Raw genomic sequence first — 23,424 nt, 5'->3', positions numbered from 1 at the left:
ATGTTACTACCTGCACTGCAATTCTTACTACCAGTACAGTACTGACATTGCTACTAGTATTGCAAATGAAAATATTCAATCCAAAAGGCCAGCAATAGACAACTCCAGAGAGTCCTTTGGAAACAATGTTGATTTCTAAACTGTGTTTCTTTGTATGCTACCATGGGAACTGAGACAGTATTCCTAACAATAAAAAACTATTTGGGAGGATCTTGATTGAAGGTACCCACTTTTGGTACCTATTAACTTAATTCACCTCATTTCAAACTTGATTATTACTGTATAGTAATCAGAGAGGAGTATGCCAAAATTCAGATATATTATGGGAATGAAGACTGGTCGTCATAAATGAACAGCTTTTTGGATTAATATAGTATTTAGTACATGTAATAAATGAAACCATGCATTTAAGTAATGAACACATACCCTATGGGGGAAAAAACATTATTTGTACAGAAATGTTTCAGTTCTCCATAGAAAGCTACAGGTTATCAACTGTATATCTTATTTTCATGAGGCAATTTAAACAACAGAATAAAAAAAATTAAACAGACATAAGGAGCTGTCTCATATACAGTAGTTCTCAGCCTCCTAAAAAATAATAAAAGTACAAATGCTGCCTCTTTGATTAAAAAAGGATTTTATATGGGCCTAAAATATAGGGCTGTATATCAGATATTCTGAAATCATTAGGAAGTTTTTTCTGCCTTCTTTTTGTTAATAATAATGGAAACTCCACAGAGGTAGAGTACAAAGACCTGGGTTAAATTGGATTTTCGTTCTCAGCTCTAGGAGGCTGTTTTTATTTTAAAAGACGTGCTCTGGGCGATCGCAATCTCTTTATAACACGCTACACTGGCAGTGAAGAGATTGCGTGAAAGCCATGTTCGCCGTTCCTGAGATGAATCGCCCGGCCTGACGAGGTCTGGATGCTGACAACAGCTGGCGAATCTCACAGGTATCTCGCCGGTTAAGAAGGAGATACCTTTCATGCTGCTTTTTGTGCAGTTGAAACCCCGTTGAAAAACGCTATAATCCTTCCCCTCTCCCCAGCGCTGAGCGTGCGCCTGCGGTAGCAGCTACCGGCTTCTTTGCTGTGCTGCAGAGTGGGGCGCGTGACGTCAGCGCTGGAGCAGCTCCTTGGAGAAAAAATGGAGAGATATTTGCGAGGTGAGAACCACTCTTTAATTTTATCCGTCCCGCATGTTTCTGGGGACCGGGCATGCCCGGCTTTTTATTTACAATGTACGGCAAGGATGTAGCAGGGTAAATGCATGTTTGAAAAATATGCACTGTAATGATAACAATCGGGAAAAAAAAAAAGAAATTCATTCGCACTAGTGGTATCCTGAGCAGAAAAAATGGTGAGAAGGTAGGATGTACTGTACTGTGCTCACGTATTCCCTTTGCTTGCAGCCGGTATATTGCTGTACATAATTATGCTAATATATGCTGTATAGTGTATATCTTCTACCATTGTGTATAACCCATTCCATCTATGCCAAATAGCAGTCTGTAAATGCATACAGCTCCATGAATTTTTCGAAGAGATTCTGCGTGTGTCTCTAATGATGATGGCAGTGGTAGTGGTCAGAAGGCTGGTGATGAAAGACACTTTGAGTGAGACGTACTGTTTCTGGACGAGCGAGAAATCTAGGATTGACAAGTCCTGAAACCAAATCAGTTCTGCAAATAGCCTACTTTGAGTGATGAATATTCTTGCTCTGTCGGGTCTTGAAAGATGTGGCATTTGAAATGCTTTTAACTGGGGGACCCTCTGGGTTCAGATTAAATCCTCTTGGACAAATTGACATTTCTGCACCTTTGCTACGAAATGGGAAATGAAATTGCCCCTGTCGAACTGCGGCGGATGTCACACCCAAGCAGAGAAAGAACTTCAGATGACCTGCAATCAAAAATTATAGAAGAGAGAGTTAAATTACACACAAGCACACCATACATACAGAACAAGATCCCCCCCTCCCATTTTAACAAGAAGACAAAGTGCAGAAGATTACAGCCTTTTTCAAACTTGAGCAAAAATGTTATTCATGAAGTCAGTTTACAGAATTACTGTCCTTTCCTGTCTGATTTCTAGCTTAGCCATAGTTAAACATGACATTAGTCTGAGATTATGTCCTGAGGAGTTATTAATCACTACTACAACGTTTCCACATACCTTAATCTCTTATTGATCGCAGTCTTTTGCAGGTTGTATGATGGCATCCATGTCCAATGTCTCTCACGTCTCCCTCTTCTTTAGTGAAAACAATGTCTCTGTGACACATCGGGCAGGCCTTTTGACACCCTACAAAAGTAAGTGATTTAGGATCAAAGCAGGATCAATGAGGAAACAAGAAAGCAAACATAAATTAAGTGCAGGTTTCAGGGTAAAAATGAGACACACAAAATAACTCAAGCAAGGCAGCCATGTAGCTGAAATTAACTTCTCAACTACACCCTTAAGGGGGAATCAGTCTCCCACAGATGGGCGCGTTACACCAAATATTCAGACACCAAATGCCTGAACCTGTGCCTCCTCTTATACTGAGCAGGATTACTACCGCAACAACTCATCAGCAGCAGGGAAAAACGAACCTGTCTCTCACTAATCTTAAGATTCCTCGGGATTCGAGAAGAGATTTTTAAATTAGTTCAAGTAGGTACGCCTGTATCTGCATCAGCATCAAAGGCTGCAAAGGAACAAGTAAAGGTTTATTCCAAGCTGAAAAGAGAAGAAAAGAAACACAACGTTTTGGCCGTGGAGCCTTCTTTGGGTGTTTAAATCTTCTTCTCACGCCCGAAAAAGGCTCCACAGCCAAACTGTTGTGTTTCTTTTCTTCTCTTTTTAGCATGGATCAAACCATTACTTGAGATTTTTAAATTGACTAGCATCCAAACAAGATGGATGGAATGGCTTATTATACACGGTAACATTTATTATCTTTTTAAAAGACATTAAAACAGGCCCTTGTCTTGTAACTCTATAAAGAAGGCCGAAACAGCTATAATCTGATGGTTGAAAAGGCAGGCCTACTGGTTTCAGGCTTGTAGCTTTTTTTGTTTACTTTTACCTAAAGTGTCCATGATAATTATTTTTTGTTTGTTTCTTAAAAATGATACACATGACTGAGTTTGGAATCTGCAGTTTTCCATAAGACTCGTTTCTCTGACAGTGACCTCTGCGCCAGCTTGGGAGAGAACAAGATATGCACATCTCTGACTGTGCACCTGCTGGTTATGTAATTGATAGGTGCCTTAAACAGTCATTCTCAAACTGTGGTATGCATACCACTGATGGTACGTGGAGCTCCGCCAGGTGGTATGCTAGATGACCCTGGAAATTTGTTGTGTGCACTGAAAAATTGGGAATTAAAAATCGAATAATTAAAAATGATGTAAATTTTTCAGCTGTAATTTACTTAATCATAAATAAAATTAATAATAAAATTAGTTTATGTGTCAAATATGCAGCCTACGTACTTAGCCACATCGATACAGCGCGCACTAATACTTGAGTGGACACAAGGGCTACTATGTATAAACCATTGTATTGGAATGCATGCTACGCACCTAAGAGACAAATTGTATTAAAGGAAGTTATCTTTAACAAATAGGGAGGTAGGAGGATGTGTGTGATTTTGGAACACTACAAATCTTGTAAGCACAGGAAAGCGTGATAGATAACAGAAAAATATTTAAGGACTGTTCTAGGTTAATTACTTTGAGAAAAATACATGAGCATCTCTGTGTGTTTTGCTCCCATGCGCATGAAAAAAAAACTTCTTTTAACTTCTTCTGAGATGGACTCCTGGCTCTCTTTTAAGGGGAAATGGGGAAATATTTCTCCAGCAGCACCACATTCACTGACAGAACAATTGATCGAAAATGAATACCTCGGTTATACATCCGCCACCGACTCTAGCTCTGCTGCTGAACCTGACACAGACAGCAATGCTAGTGTTAGCAAGCGCCTGAAAACGACTACAAGGTGGTACGATCCAAATTAACTAAGTGCTCGGTGCTATTTTTATTATATGTGTGTGAGTGTGTGTGTACAGTACGCGCATGCTCATGTTGGCCATTGAGATTTTCTGGGGTTCCTATGAGAAGATGACTTGTAAGTGGTACGTAGATGCATTGGTTTGGTCAGGAGTGGTACTTGGTCCAAAAAGTTTGAGAACCACTGCCTTAGGAAAAAAAACATGGTACACTTCCAGGCCATCCAGAGCAAGACCTGATCAACCCTGTCTTTGCACATTCAGGAGATGTGGATCCTTTGATGATGTAAAGTGACCTCTTTAAAATGCTGGGCTCCCTGAATTTGGATAACTGTACCATGCTCACATACAGTGTGATGAATATATATACTGTACATCCTTACATTGAATATTTATCGAGAGAGAGGCTCAGTGCTTCCATCGATGTGTGTTCCTCATTGAAGAAAGAGAGGATAAAGTATACTTCCTCCCATTCCCCGTGAATGTCAGTAGAATCGTATATCAAGGCACTAAATGCAGCACATTGGGAAGACAGGCTTTGTGTGTCCAGGTTAAAAGGAATGCCTCTATGAATTTGAGTATGTCTGTGCTGTGAAATCCACCAGTGGGGTATACAGTAGGAATGTTAATATCAATTATGAATGTGGAAGCTGGCTTTGTAAACGCCTACACCTGGAGTGGAAGATGTGTGTGTATTCTGTAGAAGTGCTGAGGTTTTTCTCCTGGTTAACCTTTCTGAACATCTGCATACGGCTTGCATCTTCAGTCCTGGGGTCATTGTGGTGGCTGTTCCGTTTGATCTGTTATCATCAGTTGCCTTCAGTCCATTATCTTAAACTAGATGACAGTTCTGTGTAATGCACTTGGATGGCTGTCTTAAGTACAAAGCAGTCCGTTTTCAGTTGACAATGTGCTGTGGGTTCCACCATTCCTGTTAATTTGAATCAGTTAACATACCTGTTAATGACACCTGTCTGTATTAAACTTTCATGTACCGTATATGTTATGAAAGCTTTGGAAAGCTTCGAGACCATGTGGAATTTGTGACTTCATCCTGCAGTCATTTGACCAGGAACCACTTTGTGCCTGCGCCTCAGATTTCTGTTCTTCTGTTTTTGGAATGCTCAGCGTTTTTCTGAATCTCTGTCTGGGATGTGGACATGTTTGCTTTTTTCCCAGTTTGTACCGGAGATTGATAATCTGTCAGCTTTACTGTGTGGTTGTTAACATCGAGCTGTGGCTGTGGAAATGTGAAAAGAGGTGACGACCTTGAGCTCTGGTGTTTCACTTTGCTCTTTCTTTTCCGTTCTGATCTACGTGAACAGAACTGAGGAGCCTTTGCCACATACTGAACTTCATTCTCCCTAACCGTATTTTAGGAACGGGTTGTAGTGGGGGTTAATGTAGCATAGTGGGTGAGTCTGTAACGAACAGTTCTTTCTGGGCCCTATGAGGACGACATGTTCCAGAATAGTGAAGACACAAGGGGAAAAATAGTCATGCAGGAAAAGGGTCTGGAGACGGGGGGCGTGTCCAAGGAGTGCAGGTGTCCAGGGGAAGTGAATCCAGGCGAACAATCCATGTAGGAAATCCAAGAGTAATCCGAGACGAAGGGTAGAGTCCAAGGCCAGGGGATCCATCCAGGGAATTAAAACACGAACCGGGTCGGAACCGGCGAGGGGAACCAGGAACTAGGAACGGAAAGTTAAAAGCATAACGGAGCCAGACGCAGCAGGACCCCGGACTCTCATGATGTGGAAATCAATGAGGAACCAGGAGTGAAGTCCGCGTCTGGCTTTTAAGGGGGAACGGGAATAGGGAACAGGTGCAGACAATGGGAAGGAACGAGGAAGGGCTGGAGCTCCCTTAAGAGGAGGGGTTAGCGATCGTGACAGAGTCCATGCTGCAGACACTGCTGCTATACTCTTGTGAGAGGCACTTCACCCCACATGCTCCACTCCAACCAGCTGTAGAAGTGGGGACCAGCGTTGCTGGAGATAATCGCTACGATCAGCTGGATCCCATCCCAGGGAAGAGGGGAGTTGTGTGTTCTCCACTCAATGCCATGGAAACCAGACTAACCTCGGGTGTGATGTGACTGAGGATTTGAGCTATTTAAAGACCTAGCAATATATAATATAACATGCACTTTGGCAATGAAGTTAGTGCTACTGCCTCATAGCTCTCAAGTCCTAGGTTATGACCTACCTCCAGGCTGGGGCATTTCCCTGTAGGTGTTTTCTGAGTGCTGACCATGTTAAGTGGAGTCTCTTTGTGCATCTGTGGGTGTGTGACCTGAGGCAGGTTAGCATCCTCTCCTAGCTATAGGTGCAGGAGCACCTCCTAGCCTGACCTTAAAAGATCTAAAAAATTAAGCCAGACTGAGGCCTGGCCAGTACTGGGATGGGAGACTTCCACGGAAAATAGGTTGCTGCTGTAAGTGATGTTGAGAACAGAAGAATGGTTACAAATGACAGCCATGTGGTCCGTCTAGTCCATCTGGTAATTAGTAGTTAATTAGTAGTGTGTTTCACTTTTTTTCTGAAGAAGTTTGCTGGGGTGACTTTGTCAGCTTTGTGGATTTTGAATACTTGTACCAGATGATCAGGCATTGCATTAAATGCTTTCTGATCTCTGTTCAAGACTAAAAATGTTAAGTTCCTTCAGATTGTTAGCATGGGACATTTCTTTATTCCCCAGTATGAAGATACAGTAGTTGCTCTTCTGTGGACTAATTCCAGAGCATCAATATTTTTTTATAACATAACCATATAATTCTAATTGAGGCCTCATAAAACCTTAGCATACAGTAACATTTCTTGATTTAAATTGTAAGCATTTAAGTTTATATCCTACCTTTTTGTTTGCCTTTTTTAAACTCCTTCCCCACTTGACATTCACATTTAAAACACAGACGATTGATTATCATGTAACAGCACTTGAACAACAATGTTGCAGGTGGCACAATGTTGTACTAAAAGCACAGACTGACATTTCTCTGTATGATGACACATAAACAGTCTTTTTTGCAAGCAGCCTCTTCTTCCTTCTTTCTTCTCCCTTCTTTTTGTATTTATAGTTCATGTGTTTGCTACCTGCGTGCAGAACCCTGCACTTGTCCGCACACTAGTTTGTCTGCCAGGTGTTTGCCCAGTCTTGAGGTTTATGTGAACCGTTTTCTGCTTTTACGTCTTTGCTTGTCTTCCAAAATTCTGTATCATCTGCAAATTGAGTAGTTTACGAGCTATACTACAATCTAGATCAGTGATATCAATTCAGATGGTCTCTTATGTGTACTCTCTCTTTTCAAATTGATTAACTAATTCACAGTCTGTAAGAAATACTGGACATGGTGCCATGGTTCAGATGAGTCATTGAGCCAAGGTCCTTACTACTTATTACCACTTGGCCTTTAAAAGGTCCCAAGACACTGTTTGTAAGAGTATGGATATTAACCCTGGTCTCTTGGCTAAATACTACCCTGGGCTTGTACAGTCCTGGATAACATAAATGCAAGAGATTGTTACTAATTAAAATATAATACTGTATATAAAATGTAACAATACTAGTAAAGGAAACACTGTGAAACTGCCCATGACCAAGAACCAGGTGCCACAATTATTATTTTCTGTTTGTATAAATAAATATTTACAGTAAAAGACCAATAAGATTTTCATGCTGGAGAATGTTTGCCTTTCTTAAGGTATAATATGAATCCTACATCCTAAAATGTCTTTTATCATTTCTAAAACTGCTTTAAAAACTCCTCAAGATCTCAGCAGCACAGACCTTCACAGGTGTAGATAGAATATACAGGATAGTTTGTTTTTCTGCTAATCTTACTGGGATAACCTTTGACCAAAATACCTAAAAAACAACAGAAAGTACAAGAGTGTGGAATACATAAGTCTCTAGAGCTATTTTGGAATGCAAAGTATAAACCTACAGTATTTGAAATTATTTAATGTACTCTAGCATGTGGTATAAAGTTTTCAAACAGAAGAATATAGTGATTTTAAAGTTATGCATAAACTGGATGTTTAAACAATTGGAAGCTATTAATGAAATTCATTACTGCACTAAAGATACCACTTGAAAAAGCACTTTGCTTTAATTTTAAAAGGTCTTATGACTCACCTGCCTAAACGCCAATCAAAAATCATTACATGTTTCTGCATCACTGTTGTCTTTACACTGTAAGGTGCTTGTACAAAGCTGAGGTATTGGTCCCCCAGGCTGCAGGGTAAATATTCAGAACCTCTTGCTAGCAGCAGTATGGAGCAGTGGCTGGGGCCCTGGACTTGTAACCAGAGGGCTGTGGGTGAAATTCATTTTCGGCCTTTGGGACTGTGTGTCCAGTGGATACAGGGATACAGATGTACAGTATTCCGCTTTGGATAAAATGATCAGATATTTAATTTATAAATGGGTCTTGTCTTGTCATTGATGTAGCCTTGTGTATGTGTCTTTTGTTGTGTATACTAACAGTGTGACTCAAAACATAAGGGAATTCCAGGATTGGTGTGTTGCACAGAGACAAATGGAAGAGCTTGTAATGGAGACCCACAGAGCACAAACACTGCCTACAGAGCCAGCGGGAGAGTTAAGCTGAATCTTGTATGAAGAAGAACTTGTTAGGAAGATAACACCAAGAAACACAACAAAATTAGGACTTAATGCAGTGGTCTATTACAATCTGACATCTAATTTTCAGTCAACTAGAAAAGTGGAGCATTCTTTTTTATATTAGTTTTTTTTTCCTTTCTGTTGGTTTATCTGGGTGTTATGAGACATCAGTGATTGACACAATACGTGGCTCAGTTTGTATTGGCTATTAGCAAATTGATTTTAAAGTCTCTAACATTCCTAGTTAAATGGATCTGCATTACTTAGAAATGGGGCTAAAATTGAGGACTTAAGCTCCAGGGGTTTGTGATGTCAAAGTGCAGTTAGAGTTTATTTTCCATAGATATAGTTCAATCAATGATAATTAATTAGAAAGCAGAATGAGTATGATCAAGAATCTATACAGTTTAAATTCCATAATCCTCAGTCAGATTTGATAAAAAAAATCTGTAAAACATACAGCTCTTTACAGGTTTAATATACATTTATTTGACAACTTTCCAACATTTGACCTACAGTAACAAGATATTAATTGAATGCCATACTATTCATTTAGGCCACTAATACGTGTCAAAAGAGAAAAAGTCCATTATTCTTCTTTTAGAACATAGAGATGGAAGGGTTTTAGACTCATTTATGGGAAACTGAGTATTGAATATGCAAATTAATTTGAAAGTGGTTTTCACAAGTTCTTCTAAAATGATGAAAACAGCAGCATCATCTAAGTTTGCAAAAGAGGTATACTGCCAACTGGCAGGGTTGGTAATGTATCTATACTGTCACAGTTTGATGAGCTGATTTATATTCTCAAAATAAGAATAGTTTAACTACATTGTGGCCAGATAAGATCCTGAAAAGGTAGGGGTGCTTTCAATAACCTGTTGTGTACTGTATGTGCACAGTACTGCATATTATTTTTACTTAGGAGAAATCTATTATGAATCCAATAATTACTCCTGTGGTCTACAAAAATAGTTGGAGTTGTTACATAAAGTATCAGATTCAAAATGAAGGTGAAAATGTAAAAGATTTGAAAACTATATTCCATTAATCCGTACCATATACCATACCATATAGGGCACACACATAAGGGCCAATTTTACATAAGTCAGTTATTCTATTGATAAATGAAAACATCCTGATGTACCAGCTTCTATAAATATACACTATACAAAACAGATATGGCTTAATATCTAAGGGAACTTAACAGCACCATTGCTGTAACGTTGCAAAACCCTTTCTAAAACATTTTGTCAAACTAAACCACAGCCTTCCAGGACAATTTGAAAACAGTTTGTATAAAATGGTATTGTATTAAATTAAATCTCTGAAGATACTGGGATGTTTCCAGTAACATGTAACACAGATTTCCCTCCTTGCTGCTGTTTGCAATGTTGGTTGCTCAGAATGTGATTAAAAAAGAAATGACGTTTAAGCCTTCTAATTCCTCATTTCTTCTTGAGCTGCAAAAACATTTTTTAGAGAGAACTTTTTGTGAGACCAGAGTGTGAAATTGAAGGGAGATTCAGCACTCAGCACTTTATGTTGAATTTGGGCGGCTCTACTTTCAGTCTTAATTATGGATTTGAAGTGGATGCAGGTGTTTGTCTGAGTGATGTATTCAGTCTGAGGCAGTGAAAATGCAGTTCTTGCTTGAGTCAGACAACCAGTCTTCCTCTGCCACTTGATTGTGTCCTAAAGATTCGATCAATGGAAAATATTTTTGCCAGTGTGTTGTTTTTTCGGTGAAAAGCCTTCTCTTCACAGTATCAAGGATGACTCATAAAAGGCTTTGTTAACTTTTGCCAATGTTGAGGATGTATCGCAGGTCTTTTACATACTGTCTTCTTAAGGCCTGTGAAAGTTCCATGGAAATTCATATAATCAAAGTAGTGTTGATTTTGAAAATGGATTTTGTTTTCTACAATTATATAAAGCAATATTAGAGTTTCCCAGTGGAAATAGCTTAGGCCAGGTGGTAACACCCTCACCTAGCTATATAACAGCTAGTTTCTGTATTAAGTTGCAAACAAATTAGCTACAGTATCTTATTCACCCATCTATTTCTAACTGCTTCTTCCAATTCAGGGTCATGGGGGAGCCAGAGCCTATCCCAGCAAGCAATGGGCACAAGGCAGGGTACATGGTGGATGGGATGCTAATGTATCGCAGGGCAGACAAACACCAACACATTCATGAACACTCTCACACCTAGGGACACTTTTCCCAGAAACCTACCAGTGTGTTTTGGAATGTGGGAGGAAACCCCTGTGAATACAAGGAGAACATACAAACTCTACACAAATAGCAGCTCAAGTCTGGAGTCGAACCCAGAGCCCCAACCCTGTGAGGCAGCAGTGCTAACACCATCCTGAACAAGACATTGTTTGTCTACAACAACTAGTGTGATTGTAAGGGATTCATCAAAGACATAGGCTGCCTATGATGCTACCCAAGAAAGAGCTTTGCGCTTGAAAAGTGTTGCTATCTGCTATTTTGTGTGTGCCATATTGTGTTCTTTTTGCTACTGAAGCCCTATTTGTTATTCTGCACTCATTGATGTAATATTAATGAGTAATAAGTCTTTTTGACTCTCTACATTATTCTTTAAGATATGATGTTTCTGACCAACTTTTGCAAGCAACTGAATGACACAGTATTTGTCCGTGAGGAATCCCTGCATTTTTTTTACGTCAATAGCATTGCTCTCAAAGGTCCAAAACCCTAACATACAGTATCAGATTTTCTGTCAAAATGTGTGATTACATAACATTTGTATTGATAGCAATTTCTATTCACGCACATTAAATAATTAACGGGATCGCGAGTCTTCAAAATTTTAAGTCCATTCCTAGAGTTGATGCAAATGCTTTTCAGACCAAGGTGTGAGACAGTGAGAATTGATCACAGTGAGTGAAACTTCAGAGCCCTCCAATTATGTACCATTGCAGTTGGTGTCTGGTAAAAGATTTTGCGATGTATTGTTAAGACACACAATTTTAATAAGGTTTCTTGTGTACTATTTTTTGATGATTATGTATTTGGCCATTTAGCGAAGATTTTGGGCAGGGTGGGCAGTATCAGTGTGGGCTATAGTGTGTTCAACTGCAGGGAACCATGAAAATACAGATTAATGAATGAACTGTTGGAACAATTTGTGACAATGTTTGTTTGAAATACAGAAAATGCAATCCAAAGACTGGGAGATAAGAATATTTATAGAAATAAATCAGTGCAATGTGTTTTAGTGCAGCACCAAGCAAACTGGTTTTGAATTATCTTTACATACTGTATGCAACTACAGTTACATTCATACTGTTCATTTCCCAAATTACCTCCTCACAGTTATTTTCAGTTTGCAGTCATTAGTGTACATTACATGTGTTCTTTTGATTTATTCTGTGCATTCAGTATTCGACTGGGTCTTTAAATTAGTAAACTTTATGCTTTGGTGTCTTCAGTATAAATTTGTTCCATATTCTATCAAGAATCAGAAGCTGTCCTTAAATATTCAATGAACAAAGCTCTTTATTCCATGCTTCTTTTCATGCAAAAGGATTTATCATTTTTAAGGATTTAAAACCCAAGTGTACCTCAGTATTCAGAGGATTTTTGGCGTAGAAAAGATCTTTAATGTCACTTTGTAGTTTCATTTTTTTTAAACTTGTGATATTATAATACCAAAAATATTTTAATGCATTTTTGCAGTATATCACTTTTTAGACCAAAGAATTCCAAAGCACTTTTATCAAAAGCACCTTGCACTACATTTGCTCCCATGTATAAAGCAGGGTGTTTTAGTGGAGCGGTGTGAGTGAAGTATCTTGCTCGAGGATATAGCTGCTGTGCCACACCTGGGAATTGAACCTGTGACATCCCAGTTATGAATGCAGAATATATTTCACTAAAACGAGGGCTTCCTAGACGTTTTTCCGTCATGATCCAGCACAACTACCAGTATCACCAATATACCAAGCTGTCTGCTTGTGGGACGGAACATGGTCTTTGTGTTGAGCTAATGCAACACAAAACAACGGAGCGTCTGAGAAAGGGAGAGCATAATGTAGGATTACTGATTGTGTCTCTATGGGAGTCTCATGCATGTATTTTGAGAGTTTCAATTCAGGGATTAAAATTCTGTGCAATTGCTCTACACCTTCCTTTCTGAGTTAAAAGCTGATAACTCCTAATGCACAGTGTGCTAGTCTCATTCATTCAGTTTTCTGGGCTGAGTGTTTATTCATCCACCAAAGACCACCTCTGTGAGCTGCAGAGTCCCTGCAAGGTCTCTCATCGTAGTCGTGGAAAGATAAAGCGACTTGCTCAGCCCCAAGGCATGATGGATGCAGGAAGTCCTATGAATCCTGTCAGGTCGTCCACGGGAGGAAATCGGGCTATCGTGTGGCTTCTCTTCCTTTAGGAACTTGCATGTAAGGCCCACTTGGTGACACACACCACACTTCCCCTGTGGCCTAATTAAGTGCACAGTGCTTCCTATGATCTTGTCCTATCTGAGCCACATGTTGCTTCCGTGAAATTCTCTGCATTCAGCAAGTTGTGATTAATATTGCATGGATTTTCTCTAAGGAACTTCATGTAGTGGCTGTTCTCTCTTTCTGGCATCTCACAGTCTTGTAGCTCGAGGACTGGGAGTCAGGAAACCGTAAAGAATGAATTTTCAAAATAATAAAAGCAGCAGGAAACTCCATTTTCAAAAGACTTGAACATCTCATCACACAGAAGGTTTTTATATGAGAAGGCGAGCCTTAATTGGTGGATAAGCTGTTAAGATGTGACTTAATTCATGATAGCCTTTTGTGAATGAAACCCTTTTTGGTTACTGGCTTCCAAAGTCTAAAGATCTTTCCACGCATTTATCTGTTTAACATAGCACTGTATTTTTAAAAGGTTTTAAAAAGCCTGTGAATATTGAGCCATGCTTCACTGTGGTGTTGAAGTCCATTGTACAAAAAGAATAAAACGTCCAAGGTACAAAAAGAAAAGACCATAGTAGAATTACATCCCAGTTGCATCCTATATGATGAAACCATTTAGAAAATGCTTACAACCTTTGTAAAAATTGTCCAAAGTATTAAATGAATGTTTGTTTAAAAACCAAGAAAAACAGTTTTGTTTCCTACAAGTGTTTAGTGAGCAAATCATGTTCTATTTTTACTTTAACACATTTGAGAATACATACTTCAATTGAATTGCGAATGAGACCTTGTCCCCTTTGAAGGAGTTGTTGTTTCTAGAATTAATGATTTGCTCATTAGCTAACAGCTTGTGAGAAACTATAGAGAAGTCAGTTAAAAGATGGCGCCAAGGTGCAATAGACATTGTGCTGACTGGCAATGTGAAAGTCAAAGTGAAAGAGAGCCTTAATGGCATGAGAGCTCCACCAGTGAGGATGCGGACTTTTACGGAGTGTTACAGACCCAGAGAAGTGTTCCTCAGCTGTAATTCTATAGGCAAAGAATTACAGCTGAGTTTTGATGCTGTTTTCCCTTGTTTGGCGTCTGCTGTGAGGATTCCCACTGTTCCCTTGAGATATTCAAGAACCTTGCATTTTCTTTGATGATGCATCAGCATCAGGGCACCAACTGTTGGACCTCTTTCAAAATCTTCAGAAATGCACATATCAGAGTGTTCATTTTAAGCTGTCTTTTATAGCAGACATATACTGGTAACTAGCATTGAAGGTAATATTACATCTGTAGATACCTTTTTAATTGCAATTTAACATGAGTCCTTTTTTGTTACGTGTTTGTCATTATTTTGTCTCCCCGATTGTAGATACTGAAAGTTTTCAAACCTAGTGATAAGTTCCAGTAGTAGTTATCTGTGTTATTTTTGCCAGCAGCCATATCACCCTGCAACTCACAACTGGCAGCCCACTGAAGTTAAGTGGGTGTGAGCCTGGTCAGTACCTGGATGGGAGACCTCCTGAAAAAACTAAGGTTGCTGCTGGAAGAGGTGTTAGTGAGGCCAGCAGGGGGAGCTCACCCTGCAGTCCATGTGGGTCCTAATGCCCCAGTATAGTGACGGGGACACTATACTGTAAACAGCCACTGTCCTTTGGATGAGACGTAAAACCAAGGTCCTGACTCTCTGTGGTCATTAAAAATCCCAGGGCGTTTCTCAAAAAGAGTAGGGATGTAACCCCGGCGTCCTGGCCAAATTTCCCATTGGCCCTTACCATTCATGGCCTCCTAATAACCCCCATCTATGAATTGGCTTCATTACTCTGCTCTCCTCCCCACTGATAGCTGGTGTGTGGTGAGCATTCTGGCGCACTATGGCTGCCGTCACATCATCCAGGTGGGGCTGCACATTGGTGGTGGTGGAGGGGAGTCCCCATTACCTGTAAAGTGTTTTGAGTGGAGTATCCAGAAAAGCGCAATATAAGTGTAAGCAATTATTATTATTTTATAACTACTCTTTAATCTTGTTTTACTAGCAGGCAAATATATACGGAACTTGGTTCAATAAGTACAGGTTCCTGTCTGGATAAATTAGAAGTATTTTAATGATAAATGAGAGATTTAGGGTTTAGTTCACACCAGCTTTCCCCATCTAAGCTCAGGGAGCTACTGTCATATTCTGGATTGTTCCCCCGAGATGAAAGCCATTATTCCTTTATGTTTGGAAGTTTCTGTTGCAAATCATCGATTGGTTTGAAATTGAAATTTGAGGAGGGCCTATCCTTTCAAAGTTTGAACCCCTTGTGGCCTTAGTTCAATACTAGTTCAATTTACTAGTCAAGACATTTTTATTCTCTCAAGCTGTTTCTCCATGTCTGAAATGCAACACCACTGCACAGTCCTTCATTAATGGAGGACTCTGAGAAGAGCTCTTAAGATAAGAGCTTTAGGGTTGTGGGGTGGGGCTTTTTCTTTCTCTCTTTCCTTGTCTGGGAAGCCTCTTCAGGGAATGGCTGAGCCACATTATATGAAAACAATAGAATAGCACAGTTTGTTGTAATTTTCTCCTACATCACAGACAGATCTATTAGCTTCAGTTTCCTGTGTGATTTCTCTTCAGCAGCTCTGCCCCCAGGTATTAAAAACCACTCAGAAAGTTAAGAACTGACATACAACATTTGGAATGTGTTAATAATGGTCCAGGAAGCTGCAGTCTCAACATTGAAACCCATGTCATTGCTTTGTTAGCAGGATTGTTCCCAATTTAAATACGGAAAATGGTAAAAATGTTGTGCTGGTATATATTGATATGAACAGTAACATAAACACATTCCCATGACCTAGTTCAGATAATGAAACATTAAAAGTACAGTAGCTGATTATCTTTAAATACATGAGCCCTTGAACGTTAAGCAATTTAAATGTACAATAATAATAATAATAATAATAATAATAATAATAATAATAATAGCTTACACTTATATAGCGCTTTTCTGTACACTCCACTCAAAGAGCTTTACAGGTAATCGGGACTCTCCTCCACCACCACCAATGTACACACAGTTGCACCATTATAAGATACATGTCCTTACCCTAGACACAGGCAATAATTCTAAACGAGCTGGACAGAAAGGTACGAACATAAAGCTTACAAACAGGAGAAGGCCATTCGACCCTTCTGTCCCAGTTGGTACTTAGTAGCTAATCGATCCAAGGATCTCATCCTGACGTTTTTTGAAACAGACAAATGCGTCAGCTTCACCATCAACCTTGATCCAGACTCCCATAACCCTCTGGCTGAAGACTTGCCTCCTGTTCTCAATTTTAAATGCTCTTCCAGGCAGTTTCCACTTGTGTCCTCTGGTTCGTGTTTCACTGTTGACGAGTGAACAGCTGGGTTAACTTTAGCAGCACTTTTGAAGATTTTGAATATAGCCTTCTCTTGCCCGGCACGGGTTTGCTAAAGCTGGAACACGCTCATAGGTGGTTTCTGTAATAAGTACTAGCCTTCCCATCAACAGGCAATCATACCTGCACACTTGTAATAAAACGCTCGGCTCGTCCTCCAGTTCTTGCCTTTCTCCGTATCTCCTGGACAGCGTCTGTCCACCCCAGTGTCTCCTCCAGTCTCGTTTCCACAGCACCTTGCGTAGTTTGCGTACCGATTTCAGTGCTCTCTAAAGTAGGTTCAGTTCTTTTGATTTTTAATCCTTGTGTTGTAATAATCTAATTTCATTATTTAATTACTGTCATGTTTTCAAATTAACATTATTGTATTTGTAGCTTTTAAGGAGATAAATCATTAACTATTTCGCAGTGAAACACAGACCATGGGAGGATACTCCCCTGTTTCCCATATCCCAGCTGAGAGGGTTTTCAGGTATGTAACCCCTGCAGTTGGCAGGAGAAGGCTTTACTTGCACCAGGTCTCCTCGTAGTCTGCTCTGTCCAAGACTAAAAAGGTTCTGCTCCTTAAGCCTGTCTGTAGGACATTCCCTTAAGTCTCAGAATGTATACTGTATAGTTGCTCTTCACTGGACTGTTTCAAGAGCAGTAATGTTTTCTGTAACATGGCAACCAAGTTCATACACAATATTCAAACTCAAGCCTTATTAGTGCAATAGACTGTACAATTTTAACAATGTGACATAATGTAACATCACTGCAGTGAGAGTTTACTTGATCGTTTCTTCTTCAACTACCATAAGTTGTAGCTGCTGAAACAGTCACAGGATGTAATGTTAAACAGAAATCCAATCGGATAGTGTGCTAGCTTTTCCTGTGTGTGGAACGCAGAAGCAGTCTGGTGAAGCTCTGAAATGCTCAGCTGAGCTGTGCAGTGTCCACTTACAGCAAATTGTTTTTAGCCACCAGGCAACTTCTCTCACAACGTCCTGTGTCTTCTCAAATGGCACACATGCACTTAATGGCCATGTCTAGCGTCCCTGTCAATGTTACACTCTTACTTGTAGTTCTCTTTCAAATCTCTTATTTTCCATGAGTGGAGCACTTATTCACCTTCCATGTTGTAAGGTAACTTATTCACCTCACTTATTGGAACGTAATGTATCAGAACACAGGGGCTCATTTGGCGAGAGCTCACTCTGGGTACTGTGGCATTAAGCGGGCAGGAAGCATGTGACTCCTCCGTGGAATGGACACCTGTTAATCGCAGGCCCGTCCCGTTGAATTTCAGGCTTTGGCTAAATGGTTGTTTTTTTTTTTTGTTTGTGCTTTTGGGGAACAGACTTGAGGATGATCTTCTTTAGCTAATAGGAAACTCATAGTGTTAACTGCATGTCTCTTTCCATTTCTGGCTGTAGTTTTCTGCACACATTTCCAAAACCACCCTCCTTCCTGCCTATGAAACCTTTTGCGCCCAATTATGCAGAGTACATTTGCACTTAAAATCTATTTAGTTAAAGACATGATTTGGAAATGTATCCTATGCATTTAGATGTGGATGGACTTCTACTAGTAGGTTCTCTAGTGAAATAAATGAAGAGATTTTGGAGCCTTCTGCGACATGATTTGTTTTTGGATGTTGGTTGCATTGTAGTGGGAGGCTGTTTCCAGTAATTGCGTCTCCCAGGCAACTGCACAGAACAGACTCACACTCACACCCCTGTCCATGCCTTCTGGTGCTGCGTTCCAAAGGGTGTGTGGACTTTTCCCCTCAGAGCTCAATTTCCAGTCCTGTATAATATAACCACAGAAATACAAAAGCTCCCATCTTAAAAGCATGTTTGTATTCTTCCTTGAGTGCTATTGATTCAATTCAATACTGTAGGTCTTTTGGCTGCCCTCCCCCATTTTCATCTTCTACAGTTGAATACTAGCATGTGCGTACTATAGAGGGTGGCTGGGAGATACTGAACAGAGCTGCCAAAGCATGGTTAATCATGAAATATCAGCACTTGTTTGCAGAGAAACAGTTTGATATTTCGGTTTTTCATTTACTGTAGCTTGTCACTTTGCGCTGGGTGTTGAATTCTTCAGTGGTGCGTTAGCCTTTCATGTCAACTCATTCCACACATTTTTATCGATATTGAGTAGTATGTAAGGTTAGTCAAATGCCTGGGACATAGCTTGTTTGAGATTCCGAATCTGGCTTTGGATTCACAGAGGTGCTGTGCTGGTTTTAGATCAGGCTGAGTAAATATGCTGGGTTCCATCCTCTCCCTTTGCAGCAGGGACTGCACGGCTGATGTCCAGTTCCTTGTATGAACGCTGGCTCCAAGCCTAGTTCCATGCTTCTTTTGTTTTTAGTTTGGGAACTCAGCTACTGTCATCCTGCAGTAAAGAGCTGAGAATTTGAGTAGAATACTACAATCGTTTTTTGTACACACATCTGTAATTTATTGTGAAATCTTATATCTGGGACCACTGACGTACTGCAGAGATGCTTGGTTGTGTCCATGACTCCCTGTTATAATAATAATAATAATAATAATAATAATAATAATAATAATAATAGGACGAAAAAGAAATAATAATAATTCCTTACACTTATATAGCGCTTTTCTGGATACTTCACTCAAAGCGTTTTACAGGTAATGGTTTCTCCCCTCCACCAGCACCAGTGTGCAGCCCCACCTGGATGATGCGATGGCAGCCATAGTGCGAAGTGAAGAGAATAGAGTGATGTGGTGTCTGGGAACACTGTGAAAGAAGATTCTGTCCTTGAAACTCTAAACCCAAGTTCTGACTACTACTAGATCCCATTCCACTTTTCAAGAGAGTAGGTGTTTTAATCCCAGTGTCCTGGCTAAATTGTACTCCAGGATAGCACAGTCTGGCCTTAATAACGTTCCTCCTTAATACAGCTGGTAAAGTGAATTCCCACATCTCTACCTCATCCACAGTGCAGTGCATGATGGCTCCAAGTCACCCAGGAAGCTTATTAAAATATTGATGGTGTTTGTACAAGATAGTGTTGCATTAAACGAGACAATTATTGCATTTATATGAAATAATATTGTGTTTAAACGCAGTGATTGATTATTATAATTGCTTACACTTATGTAACACTGGACACTTCAGTCACAGGTCATGAGAACTTCCCTCCAACCACCTATGTGCAGCCCCACCTGGACAATGCGATGGCAGCCATAGTGCGCTCACAGTACACTCGCTACACACCAGCTATCAATTGTTCATTTGTGGAGGAATAGTTCATTTGTGAGCAATATTGCCTACTTTATTAATATCTTGCATTACAAACTCTATGCAATAATATTGTCCCATGCAAAGTAGCATTGACTTTAGCAACAGAAGAATATCGTCACACTCCTCTTTTTAGAAAAAAATATCTTATCTTGCGTGTAATTTTCTTGTTTAAATGTCATGTAAACGCAATAAGTTTCACATTTAAATGCAATACTATTTTGTATAAATTAAATAAATATTTTTTCTTTTATGGCGCTATTAATCTTCCGTACTTTTCAGTGATATATGAAACGGGTCCTCTCCTATATGTTAAACACTTTGAGATCCTTGGAGAAAAAAATCTCGTTATTAATGCGTCATAATAATGAGGATTATTTCTTTCTGTAGTCAGTGGGAAATCTTCACTACTAGACTCCAACCACACACAGAACCCAGCTTGACAAAGATCTCAGTGCACGAGTGCCACTGGGACATCTTAGAGATGCTTCTTTGTTTTCTTTAATGGGGGTAGCTAATAGAGTCCGAGTTACACTCCTTACTGAATGCCTTACATTGGAGATTTTTAAACTGGCATGTCGACGAGAGACCTTGGGCTCCCCCAGAGAGGGTCCAGGCTAGGGAAAGGCTCGAAAGATTTCAATTTAGCAAAATCGTGAGTAAAACCCACATTCTGGTTGACAGCCCACATTATTTGCAATCCCCTAACGAAGCATACTGAGAAGATTTTTTTCCAACGGTACTGCTTATGTAGCTGTTGTTCATTTCCACAGGACAATTAGTCCAGTTACTGTAGGTAGACCTTTATCTGTGATTGGGATCTGTGATTCTTATCTGCTCAATTGCCAGAAAATTGGACTCCTAATTGCTTGAGAATGCCTGTCTAGTACTATCTTTGTCTTAGTTGTAGAATGTTTATCGAGTGCTACTTATCAAACTCTAGATTGATAGGTTAACACAAATAAGGTTATGACCCATGGAGTTGAGCAATCAATTTATACTTTAGGGAATACACAGTTGACTTCAGATTTGCTTACACAGACTTTCTTAGCAAATACAGTTACAATCGTTTTATTTTATTTTGTGCCACTTTTGGTAAGCTTCATGAAATTGCTTTTTTCTGAGTCGTGTTACACCCAGGTGCCAAATGTAGTATGAACGTTATGGGATACACAGAAATACAATCAAGTAATCAACAGCTTTTGGAAATTAATCTGGTAAAGGTAGCGTCCTGTTTTGTGCTAGCTGTGCATGTTGCATTTAGTTTCCAAAGCATCTGTAGCAAAACATGACCCTAGCTGAGGGCTGCGTGTGAGCTCTGAGGAGGAAGTGTTCAACAGTGAGTCACTCTGAGTGTGCCAGGATGATGCACACTGCTGTAGGTCTGTAATAATTGCGGCCACCCTGAAATTTCCACATTAATCCCTCTGATCTTTTCCCTCTTGGGCTGGACTGCCCTTTCATTAGCAAGAAAAAAGGGCTGGTGGGAAACCAACTTGTTTTTTTCTCTCTCCCGCTGTGGAATATCAGAACTTTTACAGGTGGTAACGTGTATATATTCTTCGGGGCCAGTAGAGCACTTTTTGAGCAGTGGGGACTGTGCGTAAAATAGACTTGTCTTCTTAAGACACAATCTGCAACAGTTCACCTTTTCTGCCTCTTCTGAGATTTCAGTTATTTTAATTTCGAATATGTGTCCTACCTTTAGGAATACCTTCACCGTACTTTTAGGAATAAATTCAAATTGGGCTGGTAAATAATTAACAGGTAGTGGAATAAAAAATGGAAAACACTTGGAGACAATAAGGGTATTGAAAACAAGGGCTTCCACACAGCTCATTAAACAAATAGCAACCGAGTATATTTAGTGTCATGTATACAAATGCAGGACAGGTAGTGCCTAGTTTCTTAGAATTATGGCTATCATGGTTGGAAGAGAGGAGACCTCAGTGATTCTGAGTAGAGATTTTTACTCTTTGAAATGAGCCTCAGTGACCAAGACACCTCGACATGCTGATGTTTCCTGAGTAGTGGTGTCTGAGGTGATGTCAGCATGGAACCCTGAGGGGCCGCCAACAGCAGCAAAGGGCAACAGTGGGTGGAATTGCATCCTCCAGGACCGTGATGTTTCTGCATTCATTTGAAGTATAGGGCAAAATAGGCCATCAACTGTGAATCAGTTGACTACAACATTCAACTTAGGGTGCCAGCAAGCCAGTTTCATCAAAAATGGTCCACTGGGACCTCCACACTCCACGGAACGGGATACCATAGTTGGATTGCAGTGCACAAACTGCTCATCATACCTGACAAGGCACGTTTGCGAATCCAGTGGTGAAAGGAGCTCAATGGATTTCCGAGCCGTAAAGAAGTGTAATGTGGTCAGACAAATCATCCTTTGCCATATCTTACACACAGAGATGAGGGCACATGTGGTGCTAACCCGAAGAGCTCTACAGTCCTGAGTTCTTGTTTCCCACTGTGAGGGGTTCATAGTGTGAGTGTAGTCATTCCCTTAGAAGTCAAGGTCGGTGGATCTGCAGAGCACATGTGGCCACCCAGTGGTTTGATGAGCACTATACTCATGTTCCCTGCACCTGAAGGAAGCTCACAAGATGAAACGTTGTGTGGCTTGTCTCTACTTTTTAGCATGCAATTAACATTTACTTATCCCTCAACTCTGAGGGGCCGTCACCACATCTGGACCCAATTGAGTATTTATGGGATATTCTGGAACGTTACCTCAGACAGCGTTTTCCACTTCCATCAAGAGGAAAACTTGATCAGGTGCAAGTTGATTGTCCTTTGGATCAGACGTAAAACTGAGGGCCTGACTCTCTGTGTCCATTACAAATCCCAGAGTGTTTCTCAAAATGAGTAGGGGTGTGACCCTGGTGTCCTAGCCAAATTTCTCATTGGCCTTTACCAATCATGGCCTCCTGATAATCCCCATCTATGAACTGGCTTTATCACCTTGCTCTCCTCCTCATCAATAGCTGCCATGTGTTGAGTGTGCTGTGAGCACAGTACGGTCTGCCGTCGAATCATCCAGGTGGGGCTGCACATAGGTGGAGGGGAGTCCCCATGACCTGTAAAGTGCTTTGAATGGAGTGTCCAGAAAAGCACTGTATAAGTGTAAGGAAATATTATTATTATTTCTTGTGGAAGAATGGTGCTGCACTCCTCCTGCAGAATTCTGGATGCTGGTAAACTGTGTTGTGGATGCTGGTAAACTGGTCTCTCTCAGTTGCCACAACAGTTGTTATATAGTTTATTGAGAAATACTTGTTCAAGTGTTGATCAGCAGAGTGTTGTCTATGTTCAGTTTAATCTAACTGGATCAGATGCTTGCCAACATACTCTGTCAACTATATCTTATCATTACGTCCCAGTTACGTCCCAGTGTGTGGTCCATGTGTGTTTTGTGTCTGTTCCACACTTCCTGACCTTGATTGTTCTCCCTCCCCCATTGGCCCATCATTACATCATTGTTTCTGTGTGACATCATCATCAATCAGCTTCTCGCCCAATCAGGACTTAGCTTATTTAGTATATAACTTGGAGGTTATCTGAATGAAGGGGCCTTTCGTTTAACTTCGGTCCTGCTCGGCTCAGATTTGGTTTTGCTTCGCTTTTGGTATTTGCTTCGGCTTCGCTTCGTTCCTGTATGTCTTCGTATAGCTTCAGCTTTGTTGTTTTGTTGATTT

At 40.2% G+C, this 23,424-nt stretch overlaps 1 protein-coding gene across 2 annotated transcripts in view; it reads left to right on the top strand.

The window, feature by feature from the left end:
- Window positions 1-1,050: 1,050 nt before the first annotated feature.
- Window positions 1,051-23,424, top strand: part of fbxo41 (F-box protein 41) — a 95,543-nt gene continuing 73,169 nt past the window's right edge. For both annotated transcript variants that reach the window (XR_015939773.1, XM_088637763.1), the window contains exon 1: window positions 1,051-1,170. The gene's annotated coding sequence lies outside the window, so the exon portion shown is untranslated. The remainder of the gene's footprint in view (window positions 1,171-23,424) is intronic.

The sequence above is a fragment of the Lepisosteus platostomus genome, chromosome 1, assembly GCF_059453375.1.
Source record: "Lepisosteus platostomus isolate fLepPlt1 chromosome 1, fLepPlt1.hap1, whole genome shotgun sequence".
NCBI classification, from domain to species: Eukaryota; Metazoa; Chordata; class Actinopteri; order Semionotiformes; family Lepisosteidae; genus Lepisosteus; species Lepisosteus platostomus.
Note: the sequence above shows the minus strand (reverse complement) of the source record. Positions and strands in the feature narration are given on the sequence as shown.